We start from the raw sequence: 17,524 nt of genomic DNA, 5'->3' as shown, positions 1-17,524 counted from the left end.
TGAGGGTGGGACGAGGCGCCCAGCTGCCTGCGGACTGGCGAATGAGGACAAACATAGCCCACCGTCCCCCAAAGCCCCACTCATTCGTTCAACACATATCCGCATACCATCCGCCGGGTGCCGGACCGTAAGGCCCCCAAGGATGCTATGTAATCACAACGCGCGTTCTACTTGCTCTACCGGAGCGTGGATTCTGATAAAGTGACAAACATACTTGAAACGCATGACGTGCCAGTGTATAATTGCCACTAAGATAAATAAAACAAAGTAAAGGGACAGAAAGCGAGGAGGCAGTATGCTATTTTAGCGAGGGGTGGCCAAGAGAGACCTCCCAGAGTAAGTGACATTTGAGCAGAGATGTGGGGAATGAGAATGCACCAGTTCTGCAACTATCTGGGAAAAGAGTTTCAGGCGGAGGGACTAACAGGGGCAAAGACCCTGAGAAAGGAATGTGCTTGGTAAGTTCAAGGACCTGGAAAAGAGGTCACCATAGCTGGAGGACAGTGAAGGAGGCAGCAGTGGGTAAGACATGAGGCCAAAGGAGTAGCCTGGAACCCAACTGTGTACGGTCTTTTTCTCATATTAGCCCTCTTTCAGTCTGAAACACTGTATGCATTTATAGCCCCTGTTTCCCCACTCACAAATGATGCTGAGCTTCAGGTCTAACTTGTATTTAATGATTTCTCTAATCAACTCACCAAAGCAACTCCCCCATTTCTTCTTACATAAGACCCATTGCAAAGGTCTTTCAGCAAATGATAGCAGGATAGGAAATGACTTGAATTCACACTGACTCCTTTAAAGTAAATAATGAACTACAGCCCTCCTTTTCTCATAAGAGGGAGGGATTTACAGGACAATTGCATTCCTACGGTTACTGTTCTGTAAGCAAAATACGCAAGCAAAATACGCTGGAGAGTCCTTAATTTTAATTTCTAAAAGGGAACTGGAACTGGTTGTGACTCAGTGGCAAATCGAAAATCTTCGAATATAAAGGCTGAAATTACAAGCAGCAACTATCATGAGAATTCCCTTTTTCTACAAAAGAAAATTGTTCCTGGAGTAGAAACCAGAACGCAGGCTCACACAAAGAAGACAAAATGGCCAAGTTGTCTTTAATATCACAGCTAAAGTTAAAATCATCTGAACTGTGGAAATGGAAACATTCTCTTTTGTGAGGAAAAAACAAATGTCCATTTTAGAACTCTGAAACAGAGCAGAAGCATTCCATGCAGTAAGTGATCTTTCTATATTTTACGATGACATGTTTGTTCAACCAGACATGGTATCTGTTACTGTCCACGGCCTGTTTGCAGGGGGGAGGTCATTTGTAACAGTGGCTATTGAGGGTTTCTTGTGAGGAAAGGGACTCTTTTTTTTATAAAAGTGATTTGGATATGAAAAACAGGTGGACTGGAAAGGAAATACATTATTCTTAAGTTTATGGAATTGAGAAATCTCTACCTACCTGCCCAGAAAGTGACTTGCCCGGTGTCATCATTCAGAGAGTGCAAGCCTCTCTTCTCACTAAGGTAGTATGAGTTTGAAGTCAATACTGCCCTGGAATGTTGAGCTCTTTTCACACTGTAGAGAATTGTCTAGCTCTTTGTGTGATCCCTCGTAGTGGCATAGCTAGAAATTTGCTCCCAGAGCAAATATTTCAGAAAGATTCCTCTATTTTTTTTTAAGTTTTTATTTATTTTAGAGAGAGCACAAGTGGGAGAAAGAGCGAGGGAAACAGAGAATCCCAAGCACAGTGCAGAACCAGACATGGGGCTGAAACCCATGAGCCATGAATGAGATCATGACTTGAGCCGAAATCCAGAGTCGGTCACTTAACCGACTACACCACCCAGACGATCCAAGATTCTCCTATTTTTGATAAGGATAAAAAAGAATTCCATGAGAACAAACTGGACCAAGTCTTTTGTGACATTCTTTCACACAATATGGAGAAATAAGAAACATGGGTTGGAGAATTACACATTTAGATTCAAAACTGATGATATGGCCATATCTAAAAGTAAAAACTAGCAGCTAATTGTTACCTCTGGGGCGAAGCGTATGGCACACAGCAAGATCCTGCCGTTGGGCTGGAGCAGAAAATGGCAGCCGTGGTCCTTGACTACCACTCCCCAAACCCACCCCTGCAACAAGACTGTGACAGTTTTGTGAGATGGGGCTTTGGCTGCTATCACTTTTTAAAGTTCTTAGGTGGTTTGATGCAACGCCAAGGTTGCAAATACACAGCCAAGGGTTTAAGAACTTAAGCTTGAGAGTCTGGCAGACCCAGGTTTCAATGACAGCTTTGACCAAGGAAGTCGTTTAGATTTTCTAAGCTTCCATTTCTTCATCAGTATAATGGGGATAATAATACCTTCCTTGAAAAGTCATTTTGAAGATTAGATGAAAAAGTATTTTTAAACCCTTTGCACAGTTATTAAATGTGTATTATAGTTGTAATAAGGACAATTTACAGATCTCACCAAGCTGGGAGGTATAAGAAATATGTTGGATTTTATTAGTAATCCCAAAGCATTTGTCACGATGTGTCACATTACACAGAACTGTGTGGGCTGGAATGATAAGGGCTGAGTTGTAACAGAGATAAATGCAAAGACTTGCATTTGTAAATAAAACAAACAAACGGGAGCCTGGGTGGCTCAGTCAGTTAAGCATGCACTTCAGCTCACGTCATGATCTCATGGTTTGGAAGTTCAAGCCCTGTGTCAGGCTCTGTGCTAATAGTGCATAGCCTGGAACCTTCTGATTCTGTGTCTCCCTCTCTCTCTACCCCTCGCCTGCTCCCACTCTGTCTCTATCTCTCAAAAATGAATAAACATGAAAAAAATAAAAAACAACTATGCCATTAAATGATGAAATAATGAAAACATTAATCTTAAAATGAGCAAAAAAAAAAATGTGACAGCAAAAAAACCAAAAAACAACAAAAAAAAAAGCCAGGAAAGTCCTTGGAAAGGGAAACAGATTCAATCAAAGGGTTGGGGATAGACAGAGAGTTACTTTGTTTATTTCCAAGACAGGGAAGATATACTTTTCTGAAGGCGAGGGAAATAGCTATGGAGAGAGGCTGATTTATTCCAGGTCTAGTAATATAAACCAAAAAGCAAAGGCGGGAGTGTGAATCGGGTAGACAGAAAAGCAAGCAATGTTTTTTTTTTTTGTTTTCTTTTGTTTTGTTGTTTTGTTTTTTACTTTGAATCATCCAGATATTTTAGAATCATTCATTTCAAAGTTTGGTTAGATATGGAAGGAAAAACAAATAGTCCAATACCTCCTCTGTACTTCAGCAGATCCCTGCTGCTACATCAGACCTCTCATCCTTCCTTATAGTCCCAAAGATAAAGGTGTTCCTGGCACACAGGTCCCTCCTTGAGATAACCAGATAAATTTAATTTTGATGCATGAAAACCAAAAGTGTTCCCCTCTGTAAACCAGGAATTAATAGCCTCCTTTGAGTGAGAATAATTATTTGGTGACATATGCAAAATGTCTGTTATAATTATGTTCTACTTTGCAAAAATTTTGTATTCAAAATAGAGGTATAGTTACAAATTCACTAAAAACTTTATAAAAGGATTCATACCATGATTCACTCTTAAAAAACAGAAATCCCCCTGGCATAATTGTTAGTTTATTTATAAAGATTACAGACTTATTTATAAAGTTCTTATTTATAAAGATTATGGATTCTGCCCTCTTTCTCTAGGAATGGTCCGACTTCACCCAGAGCAGCCAGCCAAACTCTAGCCAGTGTTATTCTTCATGACCCTCCCCCACCCCACCAGGCTTCTTAATTGCACCATGAGTTGTCACATGAATCAAGCTGAGCCAATCAGGGTCCCCCTCTTGGGGAAGCCCAAACTGGGATTCAAAGACAGTTGCTCAGACTTTTCTGTTCACTTGAAGCCACTCATGCTCTAACATTAAATCTGCTATTGTGGTGTTACTATCTTTCTCCCTGTACGTGGAGCTGCACAGAAAGTTAGTTTGCTGTGGGGAAAAAAGAGTAATGCAGATGTAAGAGAGGAAAGAGAAAAAGAGAACATACCAAGAATGAGTCCTCATAATGTTTCCGTTTCCTCTTCCTTATAAGGCCCAAAGAAACTTCCTGTATTTGGTATCTTGAAAATATTTCCTTATGACAAATTTGTCCTTTTTACTTAAGCTAGATTTACTTCCATCAGACTACTTGCAGTGAAATAACCTGAAGGAAGATAGATATATAGCATGCTGATGAGAAAAGAAAAGAAAAAAAAAAAAAAAAAACCTCTCAAATTATGACAGAGAAGATGTATGTCCTTTAAAAATCCAATTTACTCACAAATTTGCAAGTCTATCTTCAATCATGAAGTCAAGAATAACTATAGAAGGTATTAGTTACAATCTGAGACATTACATAGAACCCATAGGTTAGCCAGAAATAAGCTGCCCTTGAGTATGGTGGCTATTTCCTGCAGGGAAATTTTCATCACCTTCACCGCCTCCTCCCTATCATCACTCCCTCTCAGGGCTGTTGGGTTTTCTTTTCTCCCTTGCTTCACCCAACTTTGTCTTTAACTGAGTTTTGTGAATCTTCTGGACCATATCTATAGTAATTGCAATGGTCAATCCACTTTAGCTACATTACTGATCAAAAGAAAATCTACTGTGATATTCAAGCATCATACTGTTGTGTTTAAACACTGTGTATTTCAATTTTACCTATGAAATACACAGCTGGACCAGAAGATGCTACATACAACAGTTCTCAACTTCTAACCCTACAAGACTGCATACCCCCAATGTTTACAATTTGTCCTTGAGTGTATTTGCTCAACAAGCAGACCCCTCCCCACGCCCAGTCTCTCTCTCGATGCCTTCTCTTTCTGAAGTTTGGAGGCTGCACCTCTCTATCTCTCCATGATGAGAGTTGGCCAAAGGGAAAGCCAGCATTTTCCTCCCAGCAGAGGCAGCTGGTGCTGAGGGAGCACCTGCTTTAGGGTGGTCTTACTTTCTCCACATTTTTATCTTCTCATTTCTCTTTTATACCTGACACCCATCACAGTGGTATATGCCTGAATTTGCTGACTTGAAATTTGTTTTCTTAAAAAAATACACCTAGGGGTGCCTGGGTGGTTCAGTCGGTTAAGTGCCCTCTCGATTTCGGCTCAGGTCATGATCTCACGGTTTGTGGGTTCGAGCCCCACATCAGGGCTCTGTGCTGACAGCGTGGAACCTGCTTGGGATTCTATCTCTCCCTCTCTCTGCCCCTCCCCCCAACTTGCATGCTTGCTCTCTCTCTCCCTCTCAAAAATAAATAAATAAACATTAAAAAAAAAAAAACCACCAATGTCATTCTGGACTTTTGTTGAGATTATTGTAATTGAATGACTATGAAGTATTTTTTTTTTGAAGTTATTTATTTATTTATTTATTTATTTATTTATTTATTTATTTTGAGAGAGAGACAGAGACAGAGACAGAGACAGCAAGAGCAGGGAGGGGCATAGAGAGAGGGAGAGAGAATCCCAAGCAGGCTCTGCATTGTCAGCGCAGAGCTCAAAGCAGGACTTGAACTCATGAGATCATGACCTGAGCCAAAATCAAGAGTTAAATACTTGGGGCACCTGGGTAGCTCAGTCAGTTAAGCATCTGACTTTGGCTCAGGTCATGATCTCGCAGTTGGTGAGTTCAAGCCCTGCATCAGGCTCTGTGCTGACAGCTCAGAGCCTGGAGCCTGCTTCAGATTCTTTATCTCCCTCTCTATTCCCCTCCCCCACTCATGCTCTGTCTCTGTCTCTGTCTCTCTCTCAAAAATAAATGCACATTAGAAAAAAAAGAAAAAGAAAAAGAGGTGGACTCAACCAACAGAGCCACCCAGATGCCCCACTACTTACTTGTCTTTTTTAAACAAGGAGTTTAGTTTTATTTTCTCTGTGCATTTGCAAAACATTTAGGAGCAACACAGAAAAAAATAAAATAAAACCTCTTATGAAAAAAAAATTACACTAAAAAACGTCCTGAGAGGAATTAGTGCCTTAGCCCTAGTAAGTTACAGCAATTCTGATTGGTCCAAGGAATTGAGAAAGGTATTGGGACCATAGAACAGGAGGCAAGAGAATGAGAAATTACTGAGGAAAATGGCCTGGAAGTGGGCCATGAGGGGAACTGGAGGCCGGGAGGTGGGTCTGGGTGGAGGCAGGGGCCCCCACTGGTAGCCATGCGAGGGGGTCTTGGCAGCCCAGCATATCCACGAAGGGGCATGAGTGGAGGAGGCCCAGTGTATCCATGTGGACGCAAAGACCCAGGTGATCCATGGGAGATCCAAACAGAGATCACTGGAGGGACATGTCCATTGGAGGAGGTTCTGGATGAGGCATTCCAGGGGACAGTCGGGTGGTGGCTGCCTCCCAGAGCCTGGGCCCCAGCATGGGGGTTATTCTAAGCCATGAGAGTATGGTGGGCCAGTTGCATCTGAGACATCCCTGGATGAGGCATCCCACCTGGTGGAAATGGGTGAGGATAGGAGTGTCTGTATCCAGGATGTCCGGCCTCTGGGGTTCTTGCTGATGGTGGGCCTTGTCCTCCAGCCCCAGGAAGCATAGGTGGTGAGGGTATGGTTGGGGGTATCCCAGGTGGAAGGGCTCCAGGGGGCAGCAATGGGGGTGGGAGGGACTGAGGAAGGGGCATGCTTGGTGGAGGAAGCCCAGGCCCCAGTGATGATACCACAGAATTGGGGGGGGGGGGTGAGGGGAGTGGGATGCATCTGCCAACAGCTGATGAAGGCAGTCAGCCTGGGAAAGTGGGTTCTGGGTTGCCAGAAGTTGTTTGGATACTGAGCTACAGTGCTTACACTTGGAGTCCTTTTTGAAGCCATAGAACACAGTGATAGGGTGGTTACAGAGATACTGCCCTTCATGGCCTCAACAGCTGCATCCAAAGCATCAAATGAAGCAAAACTAATAACGGCATAATCTTCCGAGTTGCCTGTGTCAGCATCCCACATAATCTTAGGGGTTTGCAAGATCACTCCAAAGGTGCTAGAAGTTATCATAAAGCAGCTTCTCACAAATCTCTGGGTCCAGGTTGCCAACGAAAATGTTAGCCCCAAAATCCAGGTTCTTGTGAGCCTTGTTCACCTGTATTGGTTTCCCACTGAGTTTGGCCATGTTCGTGAGTTAATGGCATAGTTGGTATCTTCCTCACTCAAGATTCTGTAGTGTTTGTACTGCCCTGACTCTATCCTTGGGCATGTGCCTGGGTGGCTCAGTCATTTGAGCATCCAACTCTTGATTTCAGCTCAGGTCATGATCTCATGGTTCATGGGATTGAGCCCTGACATCAGGCTTTGCACTGACAGCATGGATCCCACTTGGGATTCTCTCTCTCCCTCTCTGTCTGCCCCTCCCCCTAACTCTCTCTCTCTCTCTTTCAGAATAAATAAATAAACTTAAAAAAAAAAAAGAATTACGCATCTATTATTCTTATTATTCTATTATCTATTATCCATATCAAAGAGCTAACTACATTTGTTGAACAAGCTTCTTTTTTCTGTTTTGATCTCATAAGTAAATGTTCATACATACTACTTGTGGATAATCCAAATAATACACACTGTATAGTGTACAAAGTAGAAGTTCCCCTTGGTCCTCTTCCCCTAGCCCTCTTCACTTGCCAGAGGTAACCATTGATGACTGTCTGGTGTGTAACTTTTCAGACTTTTTTCTACTACATACCTCCTACAGATGTAGTTTTGAGCCCCATAAATAAAATGGATAATTCTACCCGTTTTCCTGTTACCATTTTTTCACTTATCACATATTGGAGATCTTTCATTCAATATGTATTGCTTTCCTTCACGCCTTTTAACTCTTATACAGGGTCCAATGAAATAGGTGACTTATAATTTATTCAATAATTCCAGCATTTATCAACATTTAGGTTTCTAATTTTCACAGTTGAAAGCAGTGCTAAATTTGCACATCATTATATATACATTTCATGGGCACAAAGGTATTCCCTAGGATAGACAGAGACTGTCTGGGCCAAAGGAAATACATATTTAAATTTGGGGGGCTATTGCCAAATTGACTTTCAAAAATCTCAGAGTAGCATATCATGCCCATTTCTCTATAATCTCACTAACTCTGGATATTATGAATCTTTAATTTTAGGTGATTCTAATTCCAAATCACATTAATTCCAATAGTTCAACAAATATTTACTAAACACCTCTTATGTGACAGGTACCTCGCAGAGTATGTATGTTATACAGCCACTCTTCTACCTCTCCTTGTCTTCCTTTGTCTTTAATATACTTAAAGTAGACATAATAATGCTTGATCATAAAATTCACCAACCATCTAACCAAGCAAGTAATTATTCAATCACATTCAAATATACTTCTGAAATGAGCAGCCTTATACCATTTTTCTTATGGGAAAAATGATTCCTTTGGGAAAATACTGATGACATACAAAGACCAGAGATTTTTACTCTGGTAAAAGTCCTGGGGGGCCTTGATCAGTTATTCAACCTTTCTGAACTTCTGTTTCCTAATCTTCCCTATGAGAATAATAGGGGTGCTTACCTTTGAGCACTGATTTTAAGTTACAATGAGATAACAAATAAAAAACACTCAACAAAATCCTGATAATAATAATAGGTGACATCAGAGTGCTTGCAACACACCAGTCATCCGTCAAGGGCTTTTTATGTATTAAATCACTTGAGCCTCACAACAACTCCGTGAAGTGGTTCATTTCGTTATCTTCGTTTCAAAAGTAAGAAACTGAGGCACAAATAGTAACCTTCCTAGGGACTTCCTTAAATCCTGCAAAATCAGGACTGAACCCTAGATGGTCTGGCCTCAGAGCCAACCACACTCTACAGTCTCCTGAATAGGCAATCAAGCAATAAATACTATTTCCTTTATTCTTCTCTTTTTAAGGCAGAGGCTGTACACAACCCTATTTAAAGAATATAAATATGATGATGGAAACTGATTCATTAAATTCTTAAGGAATCAGGTAATATTATTTACATATAGTATATAACAAAGGCTCCTACCCAGGGACAGACTCTTGTTTGCTGGAACAGCTCCAGATGCTCCTAGGTTGTAGAGCAGTGATTCTCCAAATGTGGTCCCTGGACCAGCAGTATCAGCACTGCCTGACTTGTCAGAAATGGAAATACTTAAGCCCAAACTCAAAACTCCTGTATAAAATTATGGAGATGAGGCCCAGTCACTTGTGTTTTAACAAGACTTCCAGATGACTCTGATGTATGTAAAAGTTTAAGAACCACTGTTGTAGGAAATCCATGATACGGGTGAAGTGAAAAGAAAAGAAATAGCCTAAGAGCTCAGAGTGACTTTCAAAATAAACAGATGTGCAGAGAAGAGAGGGAAGGGGGAAAGATGAAAGACAAGTGAGGCCCAAATGCCTTGAAGGATGAACAAAAAGAAGAAATTTTTATTTCATATTGTGGCAGTACGTGTAGGGAAATAAAAGATGGATGGCAGAGATCATTTTAAAACATTTTGCTTTGTGTTATAAATTAGATGCACTTTCATGCTCTTAAGAAAACAACTCGATTTTCAAGATGGCAATGGAATAGAAGGCTCCTTGCATGTCTTGTCCCACAAACACAGCTAGATAACTATCAATCATCCTAAAGACCCCAGAATTGACCTGAAGGCTGATGGAACAAAACTCCACAACTAAAGAGAGAGAAGAGGCCACATTGAAGAAGGTAAGAAGTGTGGAGAACTGCTTCAGGAGAGAATTGGATCACTATTGCTGCGGAGAGGAGGGAGCCATGGTTGTGGAGAAGGGTGAGAGAAAGAGAGAGAAGTACACACAGAAACAGACAAGGAGAACACTTCCCCAAAGCCATTGGCTTGGAAAATGAGAGGGGCTGAATTTTGTGCGTTCTTGTAACCAGTGGGGCTTACAGCCTGGAGGGTTTTTTGTGTGTGTGTATGTGTGTGTTTTTTTTAATTTAAATTTTAGTTAGCCAACATTCAGTGTAATCTTGGTTCCAGGAGTAGAATTCAGTGATTCAACACTTACATACAACACCAGTGCTCATCACAGCAAGTGCCCTCCTTAGTACCCATCGTCCATCTAGCCCATCTCCTACCCACCTGCCTCCATTAACCCTCAGTTTGTTCTCTATAATTAAGAGACTCTTGTGGTTTGTTTTCCTCTCTTCTCTTTTCTTCCTCCCCCTTCCTATATGTTCATCTGTTTTGTCTCTTAAACTCTACATATGAGTGAAATCATATGGTATTTGTCTTTCTCTGATTGACTTATTTCACTTAGCATAATATATTTTAGCTTCATCCACATTGTTACAAATAAAGGCTGACTTTTAAAGGTCACTGAACTTGGCTGGGATAGAGCCTGGAGGGCACTTCCCTGTTCCTGGAGAGAAGGCAGACAAAGAACCCAGGAGCAGACAATGTGGAAACAGCATCTGAAAAATGCCTGGGGCACACAGTGGGTAGATTATTCACTCTCAGTCAACACTGCCTCAGTCCCAGCACAGTGGGCCCCTACCCTAGAAGACCAGCACAAACCCCTGCCCACACCACATCTTCTGACCAGAGAGCTCTTCAGGGCTTCAGTTCTGGTGGAGGTGGTATCAGGTCTCATTTCACAAGCAGACAAGAGAACACCTATTTAACCTCACCACATTCAGGCCAGGGACCAAACACTGCCCACAGCAGGCAAGGAGAGCCTCTGCAGATGACTGGCCTGAAAGATAGAGCAGCCAAAACATGCAGCACACACCAGAGAAACTCCCTGAAGCACCTGGGCACTACTTGACCTATTCTTCATAAGACCATTACTTTCAGGAGTGGGAGATATAGCTGGCTTTTCTAACACAAAGTAGAAGGCAGAGACTTAGACAAAATGCAGAGATGGAGGAATTATCCCAAATGAAAGAACAAGATAAAGCCAGAGATCTAAGTAAAATAGATATAGGTAACATGCCTGAAGGAGTGTTTAAAGCAACAATCATAAGGATACTCACTGGGCTTGAGAAAAGAATAGAAGACATCAGTGAGACCCTTACCACAAAGATAAAGGAGTTAAAAAAAAGAATCAATCAACGACAAAGAACGCAATAAACGAGACTGGAAACAGGCTTGATTCAACGAACAGTAGAGGAAAGAATTAGTTACTTAGAAGACAAAATAATGGAAAATAATAAAGCTGAGCAAAAGAGAGAAACAAGAATTTTGCAACATAAGAATAGATCCAAGGAACTCAGTGACTCAATCAAATGTAATAACATTCATATTATAGGAGTCTCAGAAGAAGAGGAGAGAGAAAAGGGGGCAGACAATTTATTTCAGGAAATAATATCTGAAAATTTACCTAATCTGGGGAAGGAAACAGACATCCAGATCCAGGGAAGCACAGAGAACTCCCATTAAAATCAACAAAAACAGGCCAAAACCAAGACATATTATAGTTAATTCTGCAAAATATAGAAATAAAGAAAAATCCTAAAAGCAATATGACAAAAGAAATCTTTAACTTATAAGGGAAAAATCCATAAGGCAAGCTGGAGATTTCTCAGTAGAAACTTGGCAAGCCAGAAGGGAGGGGCATGATATAATCAAAGTGCTGAATGGGAAAAATCTACAGCCAAGAATACTCTATCCAGCAAGGCTATCATTCAGAATAAAAGGAGAGATAGTTTCCCAGACGAGCAACAATTGAGTGTGTTCATGACCACTAAACAAGCCCTGCAAGAAATATTAAAGGGGATTCTGAGTGCTTGCTTCGGCAGCACCTATACTAAAAAGGGGACTCTGAGTGCAAAGGAGAGACCAAAGTGATAAAGACAAGAAAATATCAGAGAAAATCTTCAAAAACAATGACAAAACAAGTAATAAAATGACAATAAATACATATCTATCAATGATTAATTTGTAAATGGACTAAACGCTCCAATCAAAAGATTTAGGGGAGAAGTATAGACCAACTTCCCTGATGAACATGGATGCAAAAATCCTCAACAAGATATTAGCCAACCAGATCCAACAATACATTAAAAAAATTATTCACCACAACCAAGTGGGGTTTATACCTGGGATGCGGGGCTGGTTCAATATCTGCAAAACAATCGTTGTGATTCATCACATCAATAAAAGAAAGGACAAGAACCACCTGATCCTCTCAATAGATGCAGAGAAAGCATTTGACAAAATACAGCATCCTTTCTTGATAAAAGCCCTCAAGAAAGTAGGGATAGAAGGATCATACCTTGCGATCATAAAAGCCATATATGAAAGACACAGTGCTAACATCCTCGATGGGGAAAAACTGAAAGCTTTCCCCACTAAAGTCAGGAACAAGACAGGGATGTCCACTCTCACCACTGTCATTCAACCTAGTATTGGAAGTCTTAGCTTAGCCATCAGACAACACAAAGAAATAACAGGCATCCAAACTGGCCAGGAGGAGGTCAAACTTTCACTCTTTGTGATGACATGATACTCTATATGCAAAACCCAAAAGATTCCACCAAAAAACGGCTAGAACTGATCCATGAATTCAGCAAAGTGGCAGGATATAAAATCAATGCACAGAAATCGGTTGCATGCCTATACACCAAAATGAAGCAACAGAAAGAGAAATCAAGGAATCGATCCCATTTAAAATTGCACCAAAAACCATAAAAAACTAGGAATAAATCTAACGAAAGAGGTGAAAAATCTATACACTGAAAACTATAGAAAGCTTATGAAAGAAATTGAAGAAGACACAAAAAAATGGAAAAATATTCCATGCTTTTAGATAGGAAGAACAAATTATTGTTAAATGTTAACACTACCCAAAGCAATCTACATATTCAATGCCATCCCTATCAAAATAACATGAGCATTCCTCAAACTAGAACAAACAATCCTAAAATTTGTATGGAACCAGAAAAGACCCCGAATAGCCAAAGCAATCTTGAAAAAGAAAACCAAAGCAGGAGGCATCACCACCCAGGACTTCAAGCTGTATTACAAAGCTGTAATCACCAAGACAGTATGGTACTGACACAAAAACAGACACTCAGATCAATGGAACAGAATAGAGAACCGAGAAATGGACCCACAGACGTATGGTCAACTAATCTTTGACAAAGCAGGAAAGAATATCCAATAGAGTAAAGGCAGTCTGTCTCTTCAGCAAGTGGTGCAGGGAAAACTGGACAGCGACATGCAGAAGAAAGAACCTGGACCACTTTCTTACACCACACACAAAAATAAACTCAAAACGGATGAAAGACCAAAATTTACAGGAAGCCATCAAAATCCTCAAGGAGAAAGCAAGCAAAAGCTTCTTTGATCTTGGCCGCAGCAACTTCTTACTCAACACGTCTCCAGAGGCAAGGGAAACAAAAGCAAAAATGAACTATTGGGACTTCATCAAAATAAAAATTTCTGCACAGTGAAGGACACAGGCAGCAAAACTAAAAGGCAAACAACGGAATGGGAGGAGATATTTGCAAATGACATATCAGATAAAGGGTTAGTATCCAAAATTGATAAACAACTTATCAAACTCAACACCCAGAAGACAAATAATCCAGTGAAGAAATGGGCAAAAGACATGAATAGACACTTCTCCAAAGAAGACATTTAGATGGCCAACTGACACATGAAAAAATGCTCAACATCACTCATCATCAGGGAAATACAAATCAAAACTACGATGAGATATCCCCTCACCCCTGTCAGAATGGCTAACATTAACAACTCAGGCAACAGACATTGGCGAGGATGCAGAGAAAGAGAATCTTTTTTGCACTGCTGGTAGGAATGCAAACTGGTGCGGTCACTCTGGAAAACAGTATGGAGATTCCTCAAAAAATTAAAAATAGAACTACCCTATGACCCAGCAATTGCACTACTAGGTATTTCTCCAAGGGATACAGGTATGCTGCTTTGAAGGGACACATGCACCCCCATGTTTATAGCAGCACTATCAACAATAGCCAAAGTATGGAAAGAGCTCAAATGTCCATTGATGGATGAATGGATAAAGAAGATGTGGCATATATATACAATGGAGTATTACTCGACAATCAAAAAGAATGAAATCTTGCCATTTGCAACTACATGGATGGAACTAGAGGGTATTATGCTAAGCAAAATTAGTCATTTAGAGAAAGACAAATATCATATGACTTCACTCATATGAGGACTTTAAGATCAAAACAGATGAATAAAAGGGAAGGGAAGCAAAAATAATATAAAAACAGGGAGGGGGACAAAACATAAGAGACTCTTAAATATAGAGAACAAACAGAGGGTTACTGGAGGGGTTGTGGGAGTGGGTATGGGCTAAATTGGTAAGGGGCATTAAGGAATCTACTCCTGAAATCATTGTTGCACCATATGGTAACTAACTTGGATGTAAACTAAAAATAAATAAATAAACATGGTTAAAAAAAAAAAAAGATGTAAGGTGTCAGAATGTATAAAAAAAACAAGATCCGTCTATATGCTTCTTACAAGAGACTCATTTTAGACATAAAGACACCTGTAGATTGAAAGTGAGGAGATGGAGAAACATTTACCTGGAATTTAAACAAAAACTTTAAAAAAAGAAAACATGTATCGTGCAAATGGTTATCAAAAGAAAGCCAGAGTAACAATACTTACATCAGACAAAATGGACTTTAAAACAAAGACTATAAAAAGCAACAAAGAAGGACATTATATAATCATAAAAGGGACAGTCCAACAAGAAGATCTAACAATTATAAATATTTATGAACCCAACATGAAAGCACCCAGATGTATAAAACAATAACTAATGTAAAGGAACTAATCATTAGTAATACAATAATAGTAGGGGAATTTAGCACAACACTTATATCAATTGAAAGATCATCTAAACAGAAAATAAACAAAGGAACAATGGCTTTTAATGACACACTGGGCCAGATGGACTTAACAGATATATGCAGAACATTCCATCCTAAAACAGTAGACTATACATTCTTTCAAAGTGCACATGGAATATTCTCCAGAATAGATCACATATTAGTCACAAAATAGGCTTCAAAAAACACAAAAAGATTGAAATCATACCATGCACCTTTTGGGACCACAGCGCTATGAAACTAGGAGTCAACCACAAGAAAAATTTGGAAAGACCACAAGTACATGGGGGTTAAATAGCATGCTACTAAACAATGAATGGGTCAACCAAGAAATCAAAGAAGAAATAAAAAAAATTACATGGAAACAAATGAAAATGAAAACACAATGTTCCAAAATCTTTGGGATGCAGCAAAAGCAGTCCTAAGAGGGGAAGTATAGCAACACAGGCTTACCTCAAGAAACAAGAAAAATCTCAAGCAACCTAAACTTACACCTAAAGGAGCTAGAAAAAGAACAACAAATGAAGCCTACAGACATCAAAAGGAAGAAAATAATAAAGATTCGAGCTGAAATAAATGATACAGAAACTTCAAAAACAATAGAACAGATCAATGAAAACAGAACCTGGTTCTTCGGAAAAATTAATAAAGTTTGTAAATCTCTAACCAGACTTATCAAGAAAGAAAAGAGAAAGGATCTAAATAAATAAAATCACAAATGAGAGAGGAGAAATAACAACCAACACCACAAAAATACAAACAGTTATAAGAGAGTATTATGAAAAACCATATGCCAACATATTGTACAAACTGGAAGAAATGGGTAAATTCCTAGAAACATATATATTACCAAAAATGAAACAGGAAGACATAGAAACTTGAACAGATTCATAACCAGCAAAAAAAATTGAATCAGTAATCAAAAACTCCCAACAACCAAAAGTCCAGGGCCAGAGAGCTTCCCAGGGGAATTCCACTGACCATTTAAAGAGTTAATACCTACTCTCAAATTATTCCCAAAAACAGAAAAGGAAGAAAAACTTCCAAATTTATTCTATGAGGCTGACATTACCCTGATACAAAAACCAGATAAGGACTCCACTGAAAAAGAGAACTGCAGGCCAATATCCCTAATGAGCATGGATGTGAAAATTCTCAATAAAACATTAGCAAACTGAATCCAACAGGACATTAAAAGAAGCATTCACCATGATCAAATGGGATTTATTCCTGGGCTGCAAGGTTGGTTCAATATTTGCAAATCAATCAACATGACACATCACATTAATAAAAGAAAGATAAGAACCATATGATCCTTTCAATAGACACAGAAAAAGCATCTGACAAAGTAAAACATCCATTCATGACAAAAACTCTCAACAAAGTAGGTCTAGAGAAAACATACCTCAAAATAATAAAGGACATCAATGAAAAACCCACAGCTAATATCATCCTAAATGGGGAAAACCTGAGAGATTTACCCTACGGTCAGGAACAAGATAGGGATGTCCACTCTTACCACTGTTATTTAACATAGCACTAGAAGTCTTAGCCTCAGCAATCAGACAACAAAAAGAAATAAAAAGGCATCCAAATCATCAAGAGAAGTAAAACTTTCACTATTTGCAGATGACATGATACTACATTTAGAAAACCCAAAAGACTCCACCAAAAAACTCCTAGAACTGATACATGGACTCAGTAAAGTCACAGGATGCAAAATCAATTTACAGAAACCTGTTGCATTTCTGTATGCCAATAATGAAGTGGTAGAAAGAGAAATTAAGAAAACAATCCCAGTTACAATTGCACCAAAAACAACAGAATACCTAGGAATAAACCAAACCCAAGAAGAGAAGGACCTGTACTCTGAAAACTATAAAACACTGATGAAAGAAATGGAAGATGACAAAAAGAAATGGAAAAAACATTCCACATTCATGGATGGGAAGAACAAATATTGTTAAAATGTCTATACTACCCAAAACTACACATTCGATGCATTCCTTATCAAAATACCACCAGAATTTTTCACAGAGCTAGAACAAAGAATCCTAAAATTTGTATGGAACCACAAAACACCTCAAATAGTCAAAGCAACATTGAAAAAGAAAGCCAACACTGGAGGCATTGTAATTTTGGACTACAAGTTATTTTACAAAGCTGTAGTGATTAAGATAGTATGGCACTGGCACAAAAATAGATATCGTGATCAAGAGAACAGAATAGAAAATCCAGGAATGAACCCACTACTATATGGTCCATTAGTCCTCAATAAAGCAGGAAAGAGGGGCGCCTGGGTGGCACAGTCTGTTAAGCGTCCGACTTCAGCCAGGTCACGATCTCGCGGTCCGTGAGTTCGAGCCCCGCGTCAGGCTCTGGGCTGATGGCTCGGAGCCTGGAGCCTGTTTCCGATTCTGTGTCTCCCTCTCTCTCTGCCCCTCCCCCGTTCATGCTCTGTCTCTCTCTGTCCCAAAAATAAATAAAAAACGTTGAAAAAAAAATTTAAAAAATAAAAAATAAAATAAAATAAAAAAAAAAATAAAGCAGGAAAGAATATCCAATGGGAAGAAGACAGTTTCTTCAACAAATGGTGTTGGGAAAACTGGACAGCTACATGCAA

General features: G+C 39.6%; 1 pseudogene; it reads right to left on the bottom strand.

Annotated features, from left to right (window-relative positions):
• Positions 1 to 5,901: 5,901 nt before the first annotated feature.
• LOC131492144 (splicing factor 3B subunit 4-like) lies at positions 5,902 to 7,379 on the bottom strand (annotated as a pseudogene).
• Positions 7,380 to 17,524: the final 10,145 nt, after the last annotated feature.

The sequence above is a fragment of the Neofelis nebulosa genome, chromosome 12 (genome assembly GCF_028018385.1).
Source record: "Neofelis nebulosa isolate mNeoNeb1 chromosome 12, mNeoNeb1.pri, whole genome shotgun sequence".
Lineage (NCBI taxonomy): Eukaryota > Metazoa > Chordata > Mammalia > Carnivora > Felidae > Neofelis > Neofelis nebulosa.
Note: the sequence above shows the minus strand (reverse complement) of the source record. Positions and strands in the feature narration are given on the sequence as shown.